Raw genomic sequence first — 23,103 nt, 5'->3', positions numbered from 1 at the left:
AGCTTTTACTTAGTTTATTTGATCAACAGTTGAAATTGCACTGCCTTCTCAGAATTCCGTCTTGGCCTAACTTCATATATCTTGGTACGTCGTGGCGCGTTTATGGCTTACGCCGAAATACCCAATTCTATAACCATTGATCGCGCCTAGCGCAAGAAAAATTTGTAAGAAGTTGCATAAATTTTCAAAAAATACTCTATAATTTATGGTCATTCACGAAATACATTTGGGCGCCCTTCGAGTTCAGCCCCCAATTGGGGGTTTGGGGTGCGGCAGGTACGGTCCTGGGGATGCTTTAAAGCTTATTGTCTTTGTAGCTGGTTTCCGAGAAGTGTGCAGCTTGCCAAAATTGCCTTGCTGTTAAGCCAAGCTTGCAGTTATTCCGAAATTCGCCGTCCCTTGATCGAGTGTAGGCCCTGTGTTTTTGTCATGGAACCGACTTGAATAATACTCCTTGAACAAGGCGACGTGCTCAGCATTAACTACAAAAAGACTGGTAATAATCAAATATTTAGTCCTCCGAACCAGTGGCGTAGCAGCCACTTGGCGGTTCAGGCTCTGCGCCAGGGGCGGCAAGCTCCGAGGGGGCGGCAAAATGAGGCTGCGCAGTGAGAGAGAGAGAGAGAGAGAGAGAGAGAGAGAGATGGTATTCTTTTTCGCCTGCACCATCGAGATGCTTTGACGACGGAGATGCGGTACGGACTTTATAGTAAGGTCATCTAGTCTGCACTCCCGTTTTTTCCCCTCCGTGATTGCTGAGCGCCTAGTGGGATAACCCCGGATACCAGTTTTCGAGTATTCGGTCCGACCCGGCCGGGGATCGAACCCACGACCGCGCTGATTCCGAAAACACGAATTAATATGTTAACATGGCGATGGAACCACTCCGAAATAGCCGTCAATGCCGATTGTGCGGAGAGTTCGCAGAAAAAGGAGAATGCCAGGTGAACAATCAGAAGATACTGGCCTCAGTGTTCTTGAAGAAGTTAGACGATGCATGTTTCAAGCTTTGGACATATTTAAACTTGAAGCTGAACCTAGGTTTACCGGCATACACCACTTGAATGATATGTTTGGATTTTTGAATTCCCACGCGCTGTTGCAAAGCGAAAGTCACAATTCATTCACCAGCACTTTTAGAAGCATTTATGACGACGGGGTGGACTTTTTGGAGTTACCTGCGTTACCCAGAGGTGGTCAAAGTAGTCAAGAAAGCTACTCAAGTAGAAGTAGAAGTAGCGACGAAAAAATCTACTCAAATACGAGTAGAAGTACTTCTTCCATAAGCCACCTAAAACGACTTGAAGTAGAAGTAGATTTGACTGGCTTTAAATCTACTCAAGTAAGTAAGTAGTTTTGAGAACAGTCTTAATTCATTCGCATGTACTTTCAAACGCTGCAAATTAAGCTATGCGGAAGGTGCACAGAGCTTGATTCGTATTGATGCATCCCGGGAGGTATAAATTTTAGACAGAATAAGTATTCTGTCGCATAATGGGATGCAAATTATAGTATTGATATGGAAATGCAATACTAACCCTTTGTTTACTAGAAGACCTCGTTTTAGAGGGCATCATGGCATGGCGCCCTTCCCCATATTATAAGGCCCCAAGACCCAAGTTTAGGTGAAGAGCAATACGGAGAAGTTGTATCGGATACGGTTTCAACAACTTGCGCGATTAGTATACGTTAATAACAAATATTGTGGATCGTAAAATTTATATTTAGTGTAGCTTTATTTTCGGGAAATATAGGAATTACTACACTTGCTTTTATGCTTCAACATGTATGTTCTGCAGACAAAAGAACTGAAAGTAATTAGAACTCAAAGTATGATACTCGGAACTGAAAGTGAAATACAAATACCATTTCTAAAAAGCGGAAATATATTTCATGTCTTTTGTCCATAAAGCTTCAAAGGTGATTTTCTAAAACAGGTACAACGTTCAAAAAAGCAGGATTTTGCAGATTAGCATGACACGTCATGGGCTGCTAGATTACGATATAATAGGTAATTGCTAAACTAATTGTTGAACTAATTGCTAAACTAATTGCTAAACTAATTGTTAAACTGGGGACATTAAGAACGACTACCAGAGATATAACTTGTGGAGTGCCACAAGGCTCAGTCCTTGGACCGACTTTTTTCCTCATTTATATTAACGACATTGTTAATGCATCTTTATTCCGCACAACGCTATTTGCTGATGATACTCACCTCTTCATAACCTCCAACACTGTCGATGATTTGCATGCATCTGTGAATAGGGAACTCCCAAAAGTGTCGAGATGGCTGCAAGCAAACAAACTAAGTTTGAATGCAGATAAGACCGAGATGCTCGTTTTAAATAATGCCAGTCATAATTTCACTGTGAACATCAATCATAAACAAATCTCAATATGTGACTCAGCAAAATATCTCGGCGTCACCATTGATTCCAAATTGTCTTGGAAGCAGCATATTGAATGCACAATATCAAAACTAGCTCGGTGTGTGGGAATAATGACCCGTCTCCAATCTTTGGTTTCCAGATCAGTACTACGAACCATCTACTTCTCTCTTTTCCACTCGCATCTGCAATATGGAATCGTAGTATGGGGAAATGCATGTACAAAATTTTTGTGCAGAATTCGAACCCTGCAAAACCGTGCGATACGGCTGATCTCATCTGTACCTTTACGTACCAATTTATCGCCTTACTACCGTAATCATCGAATTTTGCGAGTTGATGAACTGTATCGCTTCGAAGTATCAAAAGTTGTTCACAAATATTTTTCCAATAGTCTCCCTCCTGTGTTTGATGACTTTTTCATACCTGCTAAACATGTCCATTCCCATTACACGAGATCTTCGTCTAAAGGAAACGTCTACTTACCCCAACCCAATAGCAACCTAACTAAGAGATCTATCGACTACTCGGGACCTATCATCTGGAATGCATTACCATCACATATCCGTGAATTGCCTTATAATAGATTCAAAAAAGCCCTACTTGATCACCTCTTGTCGTTACACTAACACTGTTGCCCTACCTCGCCCAGACATTGCTTCATTGATCATTTGCTACCATTGTTTAATTTTTTTCTATTTTCCTTTCCTAACTAAACATTTTTTTACAGCCAGACTGTTCTGAGTCAAGTGTACCTGTTTGATGCTGGTGTGATCAGACTAGATGACCTTCACGGTCTTATCGATCATTCCTATCTAATACCGAATACTGTGCACGCATATTTTCTGTACCACCATCACTGCCGTTTGTTATGTATTTTGGTTCGATGAAAATAAAGACTCTCTCTCTCTCTGCTAGATTTCGAAACGGTAGTTTCAAACGTTATGGTGGGCCATATTTACTGTGATGACATATTTGATATGAGCGACAATGCGGTGTGAGCGGAACCAAGCAATCCGGCACTACTGTTGGCGAAGCGCAACAAAATTTCTGGGTTTTACATGACTTTTATGAATAATAAATGTTGGTACTCGGTGAAAACAGCCCCGAAATTCCTCAGGCTATATCCCTCGTATTGGGGAATTAAACTACTTCTACTTGACAAACTGAAAATAACGAAAAGTAAGTTAGTAGAACACAAAATATTACGAAGTAGAAGTAGAAGTAGAGAAAATCAGATCTACTTGAGTAAGTACCAGAAGTAGAGGAATACTACTTGATTACTTCCAAAAAGTAGAAGTACTTCGTTACTGACCACCTCTGGCGTTACCTGCCTTATACCAGTGGTTCTCAACCTTTTTTAGTCACGCCCCCTTTATGATATTGAAAACTTTTGCGCCCCCTTATCGTCATATCACAAATCCAACCGGGATGCTAGCAACCCCAACAGATTGTTTAATGGCACGGAAGGTCATGACTGTTGATGAGAGAATTCAAAATAGTGAAATTTGGTCGATATATAGAGAAACACGCGTGAATCGGAGATAAATCGCGCAGAGCGAAAAATAAATTCCGTTGACCGCCCCTCAGGTTGAGAACCACTGCCTTATACGTTCGAATTAGGGATCATATAAATCAGAAGATTGCTAGTTTTTCCTACAAACCAACATGAGGCCTCTAGGACGAACACAAATTAAGATTATGATCATATGAAGTTGTTCAACTTCAGATTTTAAAAGGGTTAAGAGGCTGGTAGTCCTGTAGAATTTGGTCTAAAAATGGGTCAACCTAGAAAGAATTCTTATAAAGACGTATTATATACTGTTGGAAAGATAATTTTACCAGCTTTTCAATGATAGGTTTTGTCACTTTTTTTACCTTGGGGAAAAAAGTTATGACCAAAAACGTGCCAAAGGGTAAAAATTCAAATTAGGGAAAATATTAACATAAAAATATGAACAAAAGGCTATAAACTAATGAATTATCAACAGAAAAGTAGGATATATGCAAAAGGAATATATGAAAATAAAAATTGAATTATGTATCTGTTTCAGGGAGTAAGAGTGAGCAAGACAGGGGGATGGGGGGGGGGGGGGGGGGGGAGGAGGATGCAAGTAGAGCTATCGTTGTTCGTTATAACTTCATTATATACTTACTATGATCTGTTTCATTTACCCTGCTTGTTTTTTTAGATAGTGCTTAGTCAAAGAGAAATAGCAATTTGTGTTAAGTGTAGAAACGGCTATCGGACTGGTGATTCACTGTGTCATTCGGGAGCTTATTTCCGAGTGATAGTATACCACACCCCCGTTAAACTAGGGTTGCATTTAAAACAAAAATCAATTAAAAACAAATTTGTTTAAAACAAGGCCCTAATTTAAAACATGTTTTTTATTGTGTTTTGTTTTTAAGCCATGACATCACGAATATTCAATTGTGACGTCGTAATGGATTGAAATTGACCATCGAAAATATAGGGTAAATTTAGCCCCTTTGACAAAATAACTGTACTACAACTGTTGAACCGACTATTTTGAGGGTTCCACTTCCAACCATTCCATAACGATATATACGTCGGCTAAATTTGGTAGTAATTGTCCGTGTGCTCATACAGCATGTTTTTGGAGAGTATGTACACAATTATGGATTAATTTTATAACTTGAAAAAATACAATTTTGTATTTCAAAACACCGTTTGTTTTGATTGCAGCCCTACTTTGGACACTATAATTGGTCATACTTTGAAACTGAATTGTGAAACGCTGATCGCAACTTTTCAGAAAAATTAAGGAAATGGTCATATTACGTAGGCTACATCCACACATCATGCCGTAATTTATTGAGAAACCATGCGAGATCCAAGAAACGTTTGCGGTGGCTTTATCGAAAATTGGTATTTCTTCACTGGCAAATAATTTTTCTCTGAGAAATGGCGGTATTTGACCTGTGGGGTTCAGATTGCCATGATAGAATAATTAGACACGAGCCACTTAGGCAGCTATGGATAGGCTTATATTTATTTCGAAGTTCACGGTCAACATAAGGTCAATCCTTTTCGGCTAAGGTTTTCTTGCAGGCGATATATTGGCACACTTTTCGGAGTACCATATTGGTAAATATACTTCGTATGTTTTCGTGCATCGCGGTGTGGTAGTGGTCGACGCCGAAATGCCTATTTTTATTTTCTATAAAGCATGCTTTTTTCTTGGGAAGGGTACTCAATAATCAAAAATTCGGCAACATGAAATCGCGACCAGCCCGAAAAAAATTGAAAAGAGTTGCATAAATTTTCGATAAGTGATGTATAAATAATTTATTACATTCACCGACATTCTTTCGGGTCCCCTTCGAGATCGCGACCCCCAATTGGACGATTTGGGGTGCGGCAGTTATGGTCCTGGTAAGAGGTCAAAGTCCGGTCGCTGTTTCCTGGTTGATATTTTACTATTGGAAATATTTTGCGCTTCAATCGCATATATATGTATTAATTTCATGTGGTGTATTCCTAGTCAAATCAAGGCTGTAATAAAAGCCATCGAGGAAGGGTTCATACATGTGCTTCGAACCAGATGTACGCAATCCGAATTCCCATCTGTGATTGGCAATACGGGAAAATAATTGTATTGGGTTTTGTTTTAGTGCTTTGTGTGACTAGTAAATCAACTGGGAATGTCATGGAGATATCTGCCCACATTGAATTTGGTACTGCACCCAGTTATTAATTTTAACACGAATGTATTCCAAACAAAGCTCCGCTCCGCGACGATGCTTGCTGCCTATGATTTCATAAATGTAGTAGCCTTAACAGCCCCTAAAGCGCGGTAACTGAATATATTTTCGAATATTCTACCAATGGGTATTGTGTCATTATAAACATTTTGCGTTAGCCGAGAAGATACATGTTGCGATTTCGAATGTAGCCAGCTCCGACTAACTGTCGAAAGTATGCAACCACCCTCCCCCCGACCAAATATACTTGGATATTTCTGCCACTTGAAGTAGTTTTCACGTGTCTTAAAAATTACTACTTCTACTGCTAAGTGAGTAGAGAATATATAGGGAGTTACTTGTGCTACTTGAGTAGCAACGCCAATCACTTCTACAAACTCTAGTTCAGTGGTTCTCAACCGGGGGTCCGCGGACCCCTGGGGGTCCGTGAAGCATTTGCAGGGGGTCCACGAAGCGAAGTGGATTTCCAAAATAGTTGATAACCTAATTTACATTTTTCAAATTAGGAAAATCCCGAGGCAGTCAGTTTTGCTTCATTACAGTAGAACTCACATCAACAGGATGGCCGTCTGAGATGGAATATCCTGCTGTGTGGACTCATTTTAGTTGCTAAATTGCCAATAGCCCACTGATACAAATATTTGGCTGTGTAGAGATGTTTTGCTGGGCATTGTGTAAAAATTAATGGTTGGATAAGTAAAGTCAATCACGGAGACTTTGAAATGTTCGCAAAAATCCGTTTTCTCCTGCGATATAGGCCTACATAACCATTTCCATGATAACTTCAAGATGAGCTGCTAGTTTTAAATCAACAGGCTTGACGTTATATGTTCAATATTAAATAGTTTGTCAATTTTGGTGTCATCATTGTTCCGATCATACCCAAATGTGTCGTCAGAAGCGTTTTGCCTTATTATTACATTCGCCACCACCTTTATTTGTCTAAATGGATGTTTAGCACTCGCTGATATGAAATCGAAGCCGCAGATTTTAAAGACACGACCACGTATTTGAAAAAAAGCAATTGAATAATTAGCTTTGAAATAATAAATGTCAATCCGATTTCTACATAAATGAATGCTGTTATTTTCAAGAAAAGTAATTTTGTTGCTGTTTATCACTAGCCCACAGTTATCATTTGTTCAAGACAGATGACGATTGTGCGATAATTGAGCTAAATTTGAACTAAAACTTCGGGGGGGGGGTCCAAAAGGGGTCCGCGAATACAAAAAGGTTGAGAATCACTGCTCAAGTTCATAGTAAAATATTACGGAAAATCAGAAACCGTCAAAAATGAAAAGCTTTTTGTATACAGAATTGGCGTTTAATATTGCAAAACACAAACAAAAAGCCTCGATACCATTTAAAAACATCTCTGCCTCTGTTCCAATATGGTATTTGGTGTGGGTTTTTGAATTTGTTTACCAGTGTAATTTTATGGGTCGAAAAGAGCTTCTGATTGAACGATGATAGAGAATCGCTGTATTCAAGTTCACCGAAAACTCACCCATTCTGTATTACAACAACCCATGTTTCATGATAGATTATTTCAATAACAATATTTGAATTTTTGCTATTGTATGCTAACCGTGATGTCACTAACGAATGCTGAAATTTGATTAATTTATGAAAATGAGAAAAATTGATACGGAAAAAATCTGACGTGATGGAGAAATTATTAGCACAGAATCGAATTCAGCAACCATAAATTAGCCTATATCAATCATTGACATTTTTGACGCTAATTTTTTTTCGAAATTTGTAAACCAGTGTTATCTCCGTCTCGGTCAACTTTTGCCCCCTTAACGTATGATAAATACCTCTTAAATAAAGTTATGTTCCATTGTTTTGCTGTTCGATTGTTGGTGTGCTTTACTGGGGGTGATATTCCAATTTATGGTGTTGTATTCTGATACGAAGGTATCGTATTTTAGCTTATAATTGTATTTTAATGTTGGGCAAAATAGTGCTTTATCCCCAGGCACGTTTTTGGTCATAACTTTTTTCCCCAAGGTAAAAAACGTGACAAGACCCATCACTGAAAAGCTGATAAAATTATCTTTCCAACGGTATATAATACGTCTTTATAAGAATTTTTTCTAGGTTGACCGAAAATTCTACAGGACTATGGTGCGGAGCAGCGAAACCACGTTTGATCATAGTGCAACAGCGTTTGATGTTTTACAGTGGTTAATTAATGCAAAGCTACTTGATTCGACACCATATTTATGCTCGTGTCTGAAACTTTATCTGACCATTGGTGTTTCAATTGCGAGCTGTGTGAGAAGCTTTATCAAAGCTCGAACTGATTAAGACTTATTTACGTTCTACCATGAATGATGATCGGCTATCAGCTCTATCCATTCTGTCTATAGAAAGAGACTTCGTTCAAAAACTTGAATTTGAGGATATTATCGCTGATTTTGCTTTAAGGCGGCTATTGATTTTCTATTTGCACAATACATTCGTCTTTATTATTTTTGGCCTTATTACGTTGAGACAGTGAGGCTGTGACGCGGCATATTATTTGTAATTATTTTTATTGACAATATTGCTTGAACATGAATCTATGTCGAAATTTGCTGCGGTCTACTTAGGGGCGGGGGTGGGGGTCAATGTTCCCTCTAATTTTTGACGGGTCTGTGCACACTCCCCAATTCACTGCGCAATACGTTGGCGAGCCAAGTCAAAAGTTTGCACTATATTTGGCGGTGTATTAACTTCTAATAATTCATAAATTGAAAGCAATAAATTACGTGGTTAACACAAGCTTCTGGGTGGATGTGTTAATATTAGTCAATTAGGAATTTAGAGTCAAAGTACAAATATAATATTTATCCAACGTAATTATATTCAAAAAATGGTAAACAAGAAACATAGTTAACTCTTTTTAGTCACACCGACCCGTAGACGCGTCCTTCTATTAAGATACCAAAATATATGAGGTGTTACAGCTTGGTATCGCGAGCGGTGTGTAGCTTGGTAAAATCGTCATGTTGTTTTGGTAATTTCGCTGGCAGGTTTTGCGAATTCCAATGCGAATTTGGAATTCTTATAAATTTGTGCTGAATTCATATTCTCCTCGGATATCTAGGCATCTAGTAAAATGGAGCATATGCGGGGAAGTAGCCAAAAACGTGGTAATTAGTTATAAAAAATCAATGGCATGGACGGTATAAATGGCATTCACGATGAATACGATGCATCGATCTATAAAGAGTGCAGAGGAGGTCACACTAGACAGCGTTTCAAGAGAAACTAGACGTAGCAATTTCCAATGAGTCTACATGCCAAAAACTTCAAGCGGAAGTAGAAAATAAATGTGAAAATGTATTGAAGCAAGTAGTTTTAGCAATTAATGGGAGGTTTCTACTTCCGAAATTGCATATTTTTTCTTAACGACCAACGCCAAATGACCAACGACACTACAAATAAGTGCAATTTTAGAAATACAATTCAATTACAGTGATACAGGGGATATTTCAGACAGTTGGCATGACAATTACACACGTAATCGTGATTCAAACATATACCTCTAAACTGCTTTCTACTTCATGAAATTCAACCTGTAAGAAGTAAATTGCTGTTGTTTTGGCGTTGTTAGTGATTCGCCTACTGTGTTCATATACACCAGTGTTTCTTAACCTTTTCTCCTGCAGCGCCTTTTTCAAAAATTGCCCAAGGCTGGCGTCCCCAATATTTTAAGGACGGTAGTAAAAACGAGGGGTAAGAGTTCGGAGTCTTTTCGAGTTAGGACTTCACTATTGAAAATAGCGTGAATCGCGCCCGAGGACCACTCGACTAATTGACGATATAGTTATTGTATGTGCTATATCAGTGGTTTTCAACGTGGGCGATATCGACCCCGAGGGGCGTTTTTGAAAAACAAGGGGGCGAAAACACCAGAGGGGGCGACTGGGGGCGAAAATGTTAGAACGTCCAGTGATATATTTATATTTAATTACACGGTAAAAAAGGCACACGAAGACGGCTTGTTCTGCATAGGCTGACGCGAAAAAAAGGTCAATTCAAAAGAAAGTAGACGCGGAAACGGTTGTGCCAGCACCTACCCAGGGCGCTGCGCGGAATTTAATGTTGCCCAATATCTTGATTATTGGGTGCCCGTCCCCCAACAAAAAACACGCATGATTTATAAAAATGAGCACTTCGACGTCGAGTCGTCGACCACTACCGCGCCACGACGCACCAAGACAGAAGAAGTTATAAGCCATGTAACATGCAACGCTGAGGAGTGTGCCAGAACGATCAACAGCGAGAAGACCTTAATGGCCGAAAACGACCGCCCTTGTGCTGACCGAAAATTTCGATATATATATAATACATAGGCCTATATGTTTAATTTTCCACGACTTTCACTCACTCATTCATTCATCCTCATATCTGTCTTTCTCTCCAATGCGTGCTTGTCAGCGTCTTTTGCTGCCGATTTTCGAAGCTCGAAATTATTTGATCCATCTGGGCATTTCGTACGCCACTGCATACGCAGTGAAAGGGCTTCCAGATAAACCCCCGACACATAGAATGACGGCGGAGCAGAGACTAGAACTAACAACCATTGCTGTCGTGAGTGTGTCGCTCAGCACACTGCACCAGTGCAAGTGGGAAAAATCTACTTAAATAGGGTTACCATATGTAAACTTAAGAGAACTTATGTCCTCTTTTTTCAATAAATTGAAAGTGTCATCGGAAGACGCCTAAATGTCCTCTTTTATGGGAATTTGTCCTATCTTTCACTCGAAAAAGTTCTAAAAGGCGCTCAAAAACTGAAGTCCGACGCAGCGAACGCCAGAGTTGGCAAGACAACCGACGAAAAATACGTTGCGACGGGCATTTCGGGATCTTAGATGAGAAGGATAACCCTTTATTAGTCAACACCAGAGAAGCATCGTAAAAAAGTGGGCAATTCGAAAGTCGGGACAAAGTGATGACCTTGCTCTTAGTCAACATAGTATTAATGTCCTCGTTTTCGGATCTAAAAATATGGTAACTTTTAAGAATGTCCCAAAAATAAAGTATCTTATTACTGCTAACCACTTGCGCATACCATACAACAGCAAACATAATCAAAATACTGGGGGTGGTGATTCTTGCGACTCGGATCTTCGATTGATGTTGGACCGATCAAAATGTGGCGAATCTTGCTGCCATCGTGCCTTGTATGGGCTGATACATGGAAACCTTAGCAATCCTTACCAGTAGTTTACCGCTAGTTAGATCTAAATAATTTATGTCGAAACTTCACGGGTTCTCTATGTCCACATTTATCCATATTTATATAGGGCGTAATCCATACGCTGAGACAGAAGTGGTCAAAGTAGTCATCGTTGGTACTCAAGTAAAAGTAGAAGTAAAGTAAATAAGTATTCTGGGCGTATAGTTTTGCCTAAAAACGAGATACTGTCATGTCGTTAGTAGAAGTAGTCAAACATCACTACCATTTGAAAAAGTAGTCCAAGTAAGGAATGCCAACTTGAAGTGTTTCGAAAAGTAGAAGTACATCGTTTCAGACCACCTCTACGCTGAACATGCGTCCCGTCCCGATGCTGGGATATACATCTTGTAACGTGTTATATCTCGACACTGTGCAGTGTGCAGTGTCCCGTATATATATAGGAATAGATAACTGTGATGGAAAAATGATCAATCGAATGTGGAATGGGACTACTCGTAACCATCGTCAGTACCTAACGGTAAATCGCACGAAGCACAAGTTTGTTTTCAGATTATCGAAGAAAATTGTAAAATATGTACAAAATGAAATAAGCGTATTTAGTGAGTTATTCAGGCACAATTGAGTTTAGCCCGGACAAATTTTATTTGGTCACATACAACCCAACGGCGGTAGGTCGCACACTCCCCATTCAATCCATAGCGGATATAATTTTGATTTATATATATTCGACAATTCCCCGCCGATATAACTGTGAATGTAATTTTCATGGCACACATTGGATTTAAATATCCGATAAGAAAGTGGAGTTTGTCGAAAATATGATTTTCATCGCAGATTTCTTATCGATAAATGTTCCCAATTAAAAGTGAATTTTCGTATTGCCGATTTGCTCGTTGATTCTTGCATAACTTCTTATGTCGTTGAATTTGTGTTGTCGTTGTAACTCCAATGTATTATACTTTTCAATTATGACATGAGTGTTTCAACTTAATTCTGATATTCTTCCATTATTTCATACGTGAAGAGCTGCTATAAGGTACAGAACTTCAATATGCAATTTAATGGTTTATTCATATTGAAATGTACCCGAATACTTTCGGCTGACATTCGTCAGTTGTATATCAACAATCGTATCACAAAAGATGACGTCGCCAACATGAAGTATCGAATAAGAGAGCATTCTGTGTGATTATCTCTTACTACTATCTCTCTCTCTCTCTCTATAATACAGAGGTCTCAAACACGCGGCCCGCGAGAGCATTTTCTGCGGCCCGCGACGGCATTTTGGAATTTCAAGTATTCAACAATATATTCAAGTGTCTTATATCTTTTTTCGATATAATAACTTGAATTTCACGCTAAAACTACTATAAAATCACTGAAATCTCAAAAAACTTTACTATCCCATCACTTTTAAAAGCTACCATGCGGTAGAAGATCAGCTATTTCGTCACATTTTTAGTTCATGCTGATAAATCATTATCCGTTGATGATTCGTGACTGAAAATTGTGATTTGATTTGGTGCGACTTTTCGTAAAATTTCTCGATTTCGGATTGACTGGGTAATTAAATAAAAATGACTCGAGTTGAGTCGTATCAAACGTTAAAATTAGAGAAAGACTTGCGACTCGGGACGGTGACTTGGTAATCCCACGGACGCAACGATCTATGAAACTGTCATGGGGAGTATTAACATATCAAAGGACTAGAGAGCTATCTAATCAGGTCAGTATGGCAACCATTGGTATTCTGTGACCCCCGTGACGTATAGTTGGTTACATGTTAGGTAGGCTTACCATATTTTGGAAATCAAAAAAGAGGACACTTTTTCAGAAATTTGCAACTTGCAAAACCGGAGTGAAATTCTCAAAAATCGGTTAATTTCACCCACTTTGTGTCATCTTTTCCGCTCAGATCTCAAAATAATAACGTTATTTACTCCACTTCGCCAGGTGGATGACTAAAAAAAAAAAAAAAAAAAGGTCATCTCTACGAGATGCATTGTGGAATTAAGCCTATATGCTGTGGAATATTTTCATGGCCAACTTATGCAACTGGAAAATAGTCTTCGCGCTACCCTCGATTTCATGTGAATGGGCCATCTGATCTTAAAATGTACTATAAGCAATTGTGTTGAAAATGGACAGGGGCTATGAAAAATCGTATTGGAAGCACAACGGGTACGATCGCTAAAAAGGCTAAGAAGCAATGCTGTTACTATGGCTCAATAATGATTATATTCAAGATGTTATTGATATGTTCCAACAATAATCGAAGGCAAAATCGAACGCTGATTTAATTTGATTTGGGCAGTGTCAGTAACAATAGCTTATACTTATCACGATTATATCAAAACCAGGATTAGGCTACACCGCTCAAATGCTCTGATATCAAATCAATCTTCAGTAGGTTTTCAAAAATTCTACATAAAATAGTGGCACGTCAAAGATTCACTAGCTGCAATATTATATCCTGACAGTTTTACAATGTCATGATGCATGCTCTCGCATGATGTCTATAACTCATTAATTGAAAAAATTATGTCCGGCATAGAAACAACTTTATTCAAATATTTGAAAATGTGATTTTTTGGTGTCAAGCGTGAATAGTACAATAGAAAATTACATTTCCCCGATGTTTGTGCATGGAATGCATGTCTGCAAAGTCCTGCGACCGAAGTGAGAAATTTATGCGGCCGTCAACCAGTAATTCACTTAGTACTATGTGCTTGCGACCGTAAACATGGGTAGGCCTATTTGGCGGACATGACTTGGGATGCGGCCGAAGGCTACATAAGTAATTGAAATACGGCCTTGAATAGCAAAACGGTTGCTCCCCCTGCTTTAAACAAATGATGTTAAAAAGATTTGTCGCAAAATTCTAACATCCTAGAAGTGGAATTCAAAGAGAGATCAATAGAGCATATGCAAAATACGGTTACCACAGCACTTGAAGTACTATATGCAGAGGTGGACAAAATAGTCAGCTCTGCTGCTCAAGTAGAAATAGAGATAAGGGTGTAAATATCTACTCGACTACAGACGGTTACCCCTGACGAGAGTGCCAGCTGAAAATATTTGAGTTCATTTCAATACCAGCATGATGTAACAGGTAGATTCCTCGAAAATCTATTCATTTACCTTTATACGGCTACATCACGTGGACGTGGTTCTTAAGAAAATTTGTAGGATGTGATGCAAACTTTTCCCAAATCAAATTTATACTTTTCGAAATCCATATTGTGAAAAGGACTATTGACTGAAAACTATTCCAGGTAGAACTGGAAGTAGGCTATTCCAAGACATAGCCACCTGAATAAATAGTGCAGATAGGCAAAACGTTTACTTATGTAGCCTACTTTGAAAATGTAGAAATACTTCGTTCCTGACAACCACTAACTAAATGTTATGAGTAGGGCAATTTTTTAACCTTAAAAACGGAAGATTTATACCTAAAAAATCATAATTTTTACATTTTAGACCCTAAAAATCTTGATTTTGACCAAATTTGACCTAGCGTATGCAAATTAGGTGTTTACCCACATAATGTTAGAATTGTAATGCTCATCTTCATTTCTGGTCGGAACTGTCTGTCATTACGAAGTAGTTTGGCCTGAAACATAACTTTTTTGCCTCAAAAACTGACAAATTTTTACATGAAAAAACTTCGTTTTAGTGAAAACTGACCCTATGAAGAATTCCAACAGTTACATTCTTACACTACGCATTATGTTAGAAATGAAACGAAAGATACTTTCCTACATTCACGGGTAGAAAGAGTCTGTCCCCTTCCTAAATAGCTTGCCAAGAACGGAGTAAGAACGTTCAACAGCAGTAGTTTTTGGCTGACAACACCGAAGTTGTGCGTACACTGCTGGTAACAAACCGTGTTGCTTCAGTCTGGCAATGGTGTCTACATCACAATTTTCATCATGCGCTTCTTGATATAAGAACCATACAATGCCCACGCAGTCTTGCCTCAGTTGAGATATTGCGGTACGTCGAGCATAACACCATGCTTCATTTGAATGTTTATGATTCACAATGAGCAGACAATGGGCTATCTAAAACGGTAAGCCTATGCTACAAGTTGCCAAATGTCAAATGATAAGTTCCCCATCGGTACGATACAAACAAAATGCAGGTTGCAAAAAAGTTTTGACACTTTTTGACCTAATGCTACAACTTTTTTTCACATGTGAAAAAAAATAGACACTTACGTGACCTTTGACACGAACCAATCAGGTTGCAGCAGGATGTAAACAAAGAACAAGGCCGGGCAAGCTTACTATGAGCTCTTATGGGAAAACGTTGAAAAATGAAGATTTTAAGCAAAATTACGTTGAATTGGGGATGACTGGCCTTAATGAATACTAATAGCGTAGAGCTAGTATGTAGTTGCAGCTTTTAGTCTAGGATGAACATGAATGGTGGCAAGTACGCATGAGTGTGCTGTGTTCAAATGCATGGATTTTTGACAACTTTTCGGATTAAGCGACGATTGTTGTACACTATACTATAGGATTGTGGTAATGCATATGTTGACGATTTCATAGGCTCCAGGTCTAAAGCGAAATTTTCAAGCATATCTCATGTTCAGAAATATATGCTATAAAATACAGCTTCTGCCACACATCACAATTTTAGTGTATTGATTATGAAACTTGAAAGCTATGGAGATTCTATCGAATTGCTGGATTTGAGTGGAACAGCATCTTCTTCTAACACCGCGGAGAAAGCTACAAAGTATTTCATGGAGCGCTATGTACCCGACTTAGGGACAAAGATTGAGGAGACAATTCACTCTTTGTGGAAGTGTTATTCTAGTGAACAGCCAATGTTATCGCAACTTGCGGAAAAGAGAGATATCACACTCAATGGAAATACACATTCTCAGAAAATCCGTTATTGATTCGTCTTGCACTTGTAAGACAGGGTAAGTAAGGAAAAAGACATTTTGTCAGAGACTCCCGCAATAGATATTGTAAGATTGTAACCATGATTTATTTTCACATTAGGTTCTGATATATGCTCTCATGCATATGCATTGATTAAGACAATCCAGCACCTGAAGCTACAAGGACTGCATTGTGATTTGCATCAGCATCAGTGAGCTCGATCGTGATTGACAAGCCATCTCTCGACCGTACTCGCAACCGATCGAATCCTGCCTCAAGGTAGATTTTGGTGCGTATGTGGTGTCTTCAGTTTTATAACATTCCACCAAACACACATAATCCTGCAACATTTTCACCTGGAGAATTGTTCATTCAACAAATTGGGCATCTAAATGAGCTTCAATGCAAACCACTGGAATATAGTATGAATAGACATGCACTGTTGGTACACATTGACCATGGCACCGCACAATTACGATCCGTAGCATGCTATTAGGCATTACGATATTCACAATGGAACTCAATTTTCACAATTGCTGAATATGCTGTATCATTCATTTTTAATTTTCAATCTTGAATTAGAGTAAGCACTTAGTTCATATTTGGTTAGTTGATACACAATGCTGCATAGTGGGACACCAGACAAAATTTTATACTTGTTGATTCTTCCGATCAGCTGTTCAATATGAATACGTTGTCTCACCATCTTTCTGGTTGTGGAACAGTCTGGCTCAGGCATACAAATCATGTGCAGGAATATTTAAATCTAGATTCAATTTCTTGATTTCAGACTCAATGGTGAATCACTTTTCTGCCATGATAGCATTTCCTGGTTCACCATAGCTGAATTCCATCATTTTCTCACATTTCTTGTCGAACCCACATATTTCACTAATATTTCGATCTGAAATGGTCTCTGTGAACAGTAAGTGCACCACAATCCATCAATCCTTTCAAAGTTGTATGTGATTTATTGACAGTCAGTAATCATTTTAGTTTTGAGAAATCATGAATGAATGCAAATGGTGCATTTTTAAGAACCACATATCTACATGGCCAAATCGAAATTTAATGAAGCTTACAGCAATAGGCCTACTATAAATTTGACGTCAGTAGGATAAGTTGGGCAATTCATAAAGAATTTATTGTAGTCTAGCATAAAATTTCAGCTTCTCCGCATCTTTTGACATTATGATGCTCATCTGAGAACTGAACTTCACTAGCAATAATTGTCCGTCAATTTGTAATTTTCCTGTACGAGTTTCCTGTTTTGTGCTTCTACTTCTTCCAGAAATTTGATTTTCTTGCGTTTTATACATCGACTTCCTCTTTCTGCAGCTTCATTAAAGATATCCATCACGCCTGCATAAAATATATAATATGTTTATTTTACAGAGCAACACTGCTGTGCAGGCACCTATCAAGGCGTACTCGTCCGACTCATGCAACGTATCACCGCTACCAATTTCAACTATTCATCTCATTATTGAATATATTGCTCTCAACAATTTCAACCCACACCATCATGCAGCAAAACTGTGGAATAAAACGAGACACACACCAAGTCGATTGTGGCATCAAGTGTGACTGCATTTCAGATTAGATTCATTCTGAAACACAGAATTATTTCATCTTAATTATGTCACGATTCAATATTTTTGGTACAATAATAGATATGTCATTTTATTAATAAAATGAGAATTCAGATGACTACAAGGAAGTCCACATGCCTTTATCCAGATTTTACATTCTTCCATGCATGTTATTGGCTCTGGGAAAGGTACAAGCGCACACCAGGAACGGTCTGAGTAGCCATCTCCAAGTTACACAGGCTATTAGCACAGTGTTTATCCGGCATTTGTCCTGATTGATTCAATACATGAGCTAGAACAAAAAATGACGATTTCAGCTGGGAACGGATCATATTGCCTATCATATTAATATGATCATTGAATATGCAGACAAGTAAGTGTCCAGTGTAACAGTAATTTGCTAGATAATGATGCAGACTGTAGACTGTACTATATACGATTCCATAAATAGAACGCAGATAACGCAAAGCCCACATAATGAATACCCCACATATCCTGACTAAAGATTAATCTAATACATGCTATTCGGTACGACAGTCCTATAGTATAGTATACGACTAAGGATAATACAGCAATAGTTGCTTCATCTGAAAAGTTGTCAGAAATCCATTTATTTGGACATACCATGCTGACGAGTGCTTGCCACCATTCATGTTTATTGTAGGTTAGAACACTGCAAATACATACTAGCTCTACGTTATTATCATTCACCAAAGTCAGCTATTCCCAATTCAATGTAATTTTGCTAAAAACCTTCATTTTTCAACGCTTTTCCATAAGCGCTCATAGTAAGCTTGCCCGGCCTTGTTCTTTGTTTACATCCTGCTGCAACCTGATTGGTTCGTGTCAAAGGTCACGTAAGTGTCTTTCGCCCTAGTTATGAGCCTTAATCGAAGCGCCAAAAATATGATGGTTAGCCAGAGACCCAAGGTAGTTTTGGTATGGCTGCTCGCTTACATCTCATTCATTTTTAGAAATTCCTCAATCTTCTGTCGGTGTCAACTGATCTCTGCATATGAACGCCGAAAACCACGCATCTTTGTCATCCATCAGTCGGTTCTTGTGAAATATATGTGCTTAACATAACTTACATAATCAGATGGAGATGTTTGAGTTCCTGCTTGAGTAAACTATAGCACTCGTACTTGAATAATTGTTTCTGCATAATGGCATTAGGTGACTCCATTCAAGCATTTCTATAGCATAAATCTTTTGTCCAAAACTGTGCAGAACAGAGCATTAATTTGGTCAGATTAGTTCTAAAAAGTATTGCACTTTGATCATTATGATTGTATCGTACAATTTATAGATATGCTTGTTGAAATTTCCTCATACAACTTGCAACTCTGAGTATGCCTCTGGTCTCAACTATTTTGCTGACTCGCTGCAATATCTCTTGAATATATCTAATAAAGCCAATATGAACCCGGACTGGTGCTTGATTCAGTGCTATCACAATATAGTGCAGGTAACTATAAGTGGTTCTAGTTGGAAGCTTATTACTTGGAAGTCTTGTTGGTATGACTATGAAAAATGTCAAGAAGATCTACCGCTGGACCTGCGATTAGAGATCCCCTCTCATCTCTCAAGTGATGCGAATGAAGGCATTTACTACATATATGCTGAAATATATTTTTGCAAATCCATTTACCAAGAGGAATTACCATGGTAACAACATACAATATAATCTCTGCCTTCAAGCCATGATAGTAGCCTTCGACATATACATGTAATACAAATTGCATCTGAGCTCACTGGTGAAGATAGTGATATCTATCTTGCAGTTCTCTTCTTGAAATCCTCACCCACTATCCAATAAAGTTTATTCAAAAGCTGATTGGTGATCCCTTAAATGCATTTGAGCTTTCACGTTTTGGTTGGCAGTTTAAACTAGCCATGAGCGAGCTGGTTTCAGATGCGGATACTGAGCAAATCCCTTGAGTGTAGATGTAGAAGATTGTCACATTCATTCGTCTGTATTTCCGTAAGTTTTTCATTCATTCTAATGAGCATAGATATTTGGAAATTGCTTTAGAGATTAGAAGTAGAGAATGAAGAGGATCATCAGTATCTTTAAGATATTACAAAGGCTTCAAGGTATAGCTTGCTTTGCTCTTGCTGAATAAAAAGTCACAGTTTTGTGCCAGACCATAGTCATGCATCCACATTTTGACATTTTGTACTCCAAACGATTTCCATTCAAGGTGTTAAGATGAACTCTGAATTTCATAAAAGAAATTCGTCGTCAGTTACTTCCGGCATAGATATTTTCCCACGATGAATGCATCAGCAAAATGTCTTCATCAGGCATCAGTAATTCAGGGGTAATGGGCCTTTCTGTAGTTCGAATCCATTCATTTCCTCTCATAAGCGATCAATGGCATGGAATTCTTGTAACCGATACGCATCTCGTACCCCAGCTTCTAGCTCTTTAATAGATTCCTTGAACTTTGCAATTCTCTGAAGTGTCTGACTGTTTGAATAGGATTCTTGGTGCCAGTCACAGCTCGCATTTTGAAAAATTATAGAATCGTCGGATATATTACTTGCCTGATATGATACAAAAGACATGTTGGCGTACATATAGCATGATAACGATAAGATTAACAAGGAAGCTATGACAGGTTACTCCAGTTGCAATGTAACACGATAACATGCCGCTTACACTGCCTGAAAAACTTACCGGCGACAAAATTTGACATCTTAATTTATAAATTGATATCTCATCATCAAGAATTGCGCACAGAAAACATACAGCGCTAACCAATTAACTTCCTACATCTGATTAGAACGCAACTTTTCCCTATGCTCAAGCGGAAGAGAATGCATCCTGGCGACTGCCTTCCCAAACTGCCGAAGCGGAACCATGGCTAGTGTCTACACCACCTTAGAACACTATGCAGTAATCCACTTGTATGTCGCAATTTCTGCCTATAGAAAGTATATCAACAGCGCGACGCGTCTCTGGAGCCCTACGCAACAAGCGGGCTAAGGCAATCGATATCATAATAATCTGACATATCCAATGTAGACTACTTAGACGTAGCCAAAATATATCTGTAAGTTGAAGGATATTGCGCGAAAATTGGTAGGGCCCTAATACATTCAGTGGACCCAGTTCTACCCTTACAAGCCAAGGAAAGGCTGGTAATGTGTGCTTGCTTTTAGCCAAGCGCCTATAGAAGGTATCAACAGCATGACGTGTCTCTGGAGCCCTACGCAAAAAGCGGGCTAAGGCAATCGATATCATAAAAATCTGACATATCCAATGTAGACTATTAAGTAGGGATGGTCTGAACCTCTGAAAGGTTCAGCTTCGTGTGAACGCGAACCTTTTTGAAAGGTTCTATGTGAACGCGAGCGTGAACCTCATTGCGTCAGTGACGTGACTTCATATTGCTAATTCCCCAACCCTACATATCAGTGGAGTGATGGTACACGATACCCATCAACGACTCAGGCCATATAATGCCACAATGCTAAAGTAATTACTTTTTAAAGGTCGCCAAATATATCAACTGGGGCAATCAAATGATATCATAAAATCACTATATCTTTCGTCGCTTTGCCAATAATTTCGGCGAGGACTTGCAGGCGAATATAAGCTTACACCTCAACGGTCCAGCCCAGCCCGGACAATATGTATTCGGCGTCTGAGTGTAGCTACATTGATATTGATATTACCACATTAACAAGTTATATAGCAGTAGCCAACAACCCAATCGCACGTATTTGATTTTTATGATACAATAAACATATGCAATCGAGATGGTCCTCATACGCTTGTTAGATTTTTTCCATCAGACAACGATATCAATTTCACTCATTGGTTGAAATAAGCATCATTCGCTGACTACCTACAGGTAGCGTATTTCACTCTTGATGTTTTGTGACTGCAGGTCAAGCTCACTGCAACGAGTCACTAAAATAGTCGCAAACGGGAAGCTGGATATTTCGAGCAAACATTTGTGACAAAGCAAGTAAATTTTTTGGGATGAACAAGGTGCATGCTCGTTTAGTGTTGATTTTTATGCTGCCAGCACCATGCATAGAGTGGCCCGCAGTTGAAATGCAGTAAATTTCAACCAAAGATGCTATAATGAGGTGAAAATTGTGTTATATGAAAAAGGTTCACAGTTCAGAACCTACCAAGGTTCGTTTGTGAACGAGAACCTCTAAATTTCTGAGGTTCACACACAAAACGCGAACGTGAACCTCACGTAAGGTGTGCTTGCTTGTACCGAAGCGCACAGAAAAAGTATCAACAGCGCAGCGTTTCTTTGTGACGCGTTGCACATTGCCATTGCCGCGACGCCAGCTGATCTCACTCTCGCCGCGCAGCCACATCCTTGCTCTTGATCTACTATCTCATTTCGTCGGACAGCATTGCTGCGTCAGTAGTAGTATAGATCTCTCGTGATTTGCCTGGGGCTCTTATGGGTGCGGCGGTGATGTGCCTGGAAACTCGTGGTGGCATATCGTACTTTTTGACCCCCCCTCTCGGTCGCACATCGTAATGCGTTCTTATGGGTGCGCTCGCATGTCGTACTTTTAGGTATAGGCATCTCTCGCATATAGCATTGAAAACTCGTGTTGGCACATCGTACTTTTAGGTAGAGGCATCTCTCGCACGTCGTACTTTTAGGTATAGGCTCCGGTCGCACGTCGTACTTTCGCGTATAGGCGGTGGCGATGATGTGCCTGTCATGTATTCTTACGCGATCTCTGGTGATTCACCATGTGTTCTTATGGATGCGTCGGCATATCGTACTTACGGGTATAGGAATCTCTCACACGGTGTTGAATGTGTATCAAGTAAATAGTCATGTGAATGAACCTTTGTTAATGTGTATATCGTAAATTATGCGGGAAACTCGTGTTGGCATGCGGCTCTTATGTCTTATGGGTGCGTTGGCATGCGGCTAGCGTTATTCTTATGGACGCGGCGCAGATTCGTACTTTCGGGTATAGGCTGCGGCGGCATGTCGTACTTTCAGCAAAAAAGGTGTGGAATAGTTTACAAAATCTTGGAATCACGCGCAGAATTATATTTTGGTAATTATTTTGTCACAGAGCCGGCGTAGACGGCGATTCCAATACCGACAATAACCGTGCACACAAACTAACACTTCAAAAAGGTGTGAAATATTTGTAAAATGCTACGATCACTCACAAGATAATATCCCAGACATAGCCATCATTCGTGACTTGATGTTACATACATACCAATCGCTCACAAGGTAATATTTTGATAGTTTGGCACGGAACTTGATTTCACTCGTAAGATTTATTAAGTAACG

At 39.1% G+C, this 23,103-nt stretch overlaps 2 long non-coding RNA genes across 6 annotated transcripts; one reads left to right on the top strand and one right to left on the bottom strand.

The window, feature by feature from the left end:
• Window positions 1-15,831: 15,831 nt before the first annotated feature.
• Window positions 15,832-17,775, top strand: LOC145439443 (uncharacterized). Its single transcript, XR_013915218.1, has 3 exons — window positions 15,832-16,249; window positions 16,332-16,500; window positions 17,607-17,775. It is a non-coding gene; the product is annotated as an uncharacterized LOC145439443 (long non-coding RNA).
• LOC145439442 (uncharacterized) lies at window positions 17,163-21,707 on the bottom strand. Of its 5 annotated transcripts, none has more exons than XR_013915213.1 (2): window positions 18,557-21,698; window positions 17,163-17,573 (listed from the first exon to the last, which is right to left on the bottom strand). It is a non-coding gene; the product is annotated as an uncharacterized LOC145439442 (long non-coding RNA). The 5 variants fall into 5 exon arrangements; XR_013915217.1 differs by having other exon boundaries at window positions 18,428-18,560; XR_013915214.1 differs by lacking the exon at window positions 18,557-21,698 and adding an exon at window positions 17,942-18,408.
• Window positions 21,708-23,103: the final 1,396 nt, after the last annotated feature.

Source organism: Botryllus schlosseri, chromosome 5 (assembly GCF_051294905.1).
Source record: "Botryllus schlosseri isolate E-star chromosome 5, Bs_hap1, whole genome shotgun sequence".
In the NCBI taxonomy this organism is placed as follows: Eukaryota; Metazoa; Chordata; class Ascidiacea; order Stolidobranchia; family Styelidae; genus Botryllus; species Botryllus schlosseri.
This window is presented reverse-complemented; position numbering and strand designations above follow the sequence as displayed.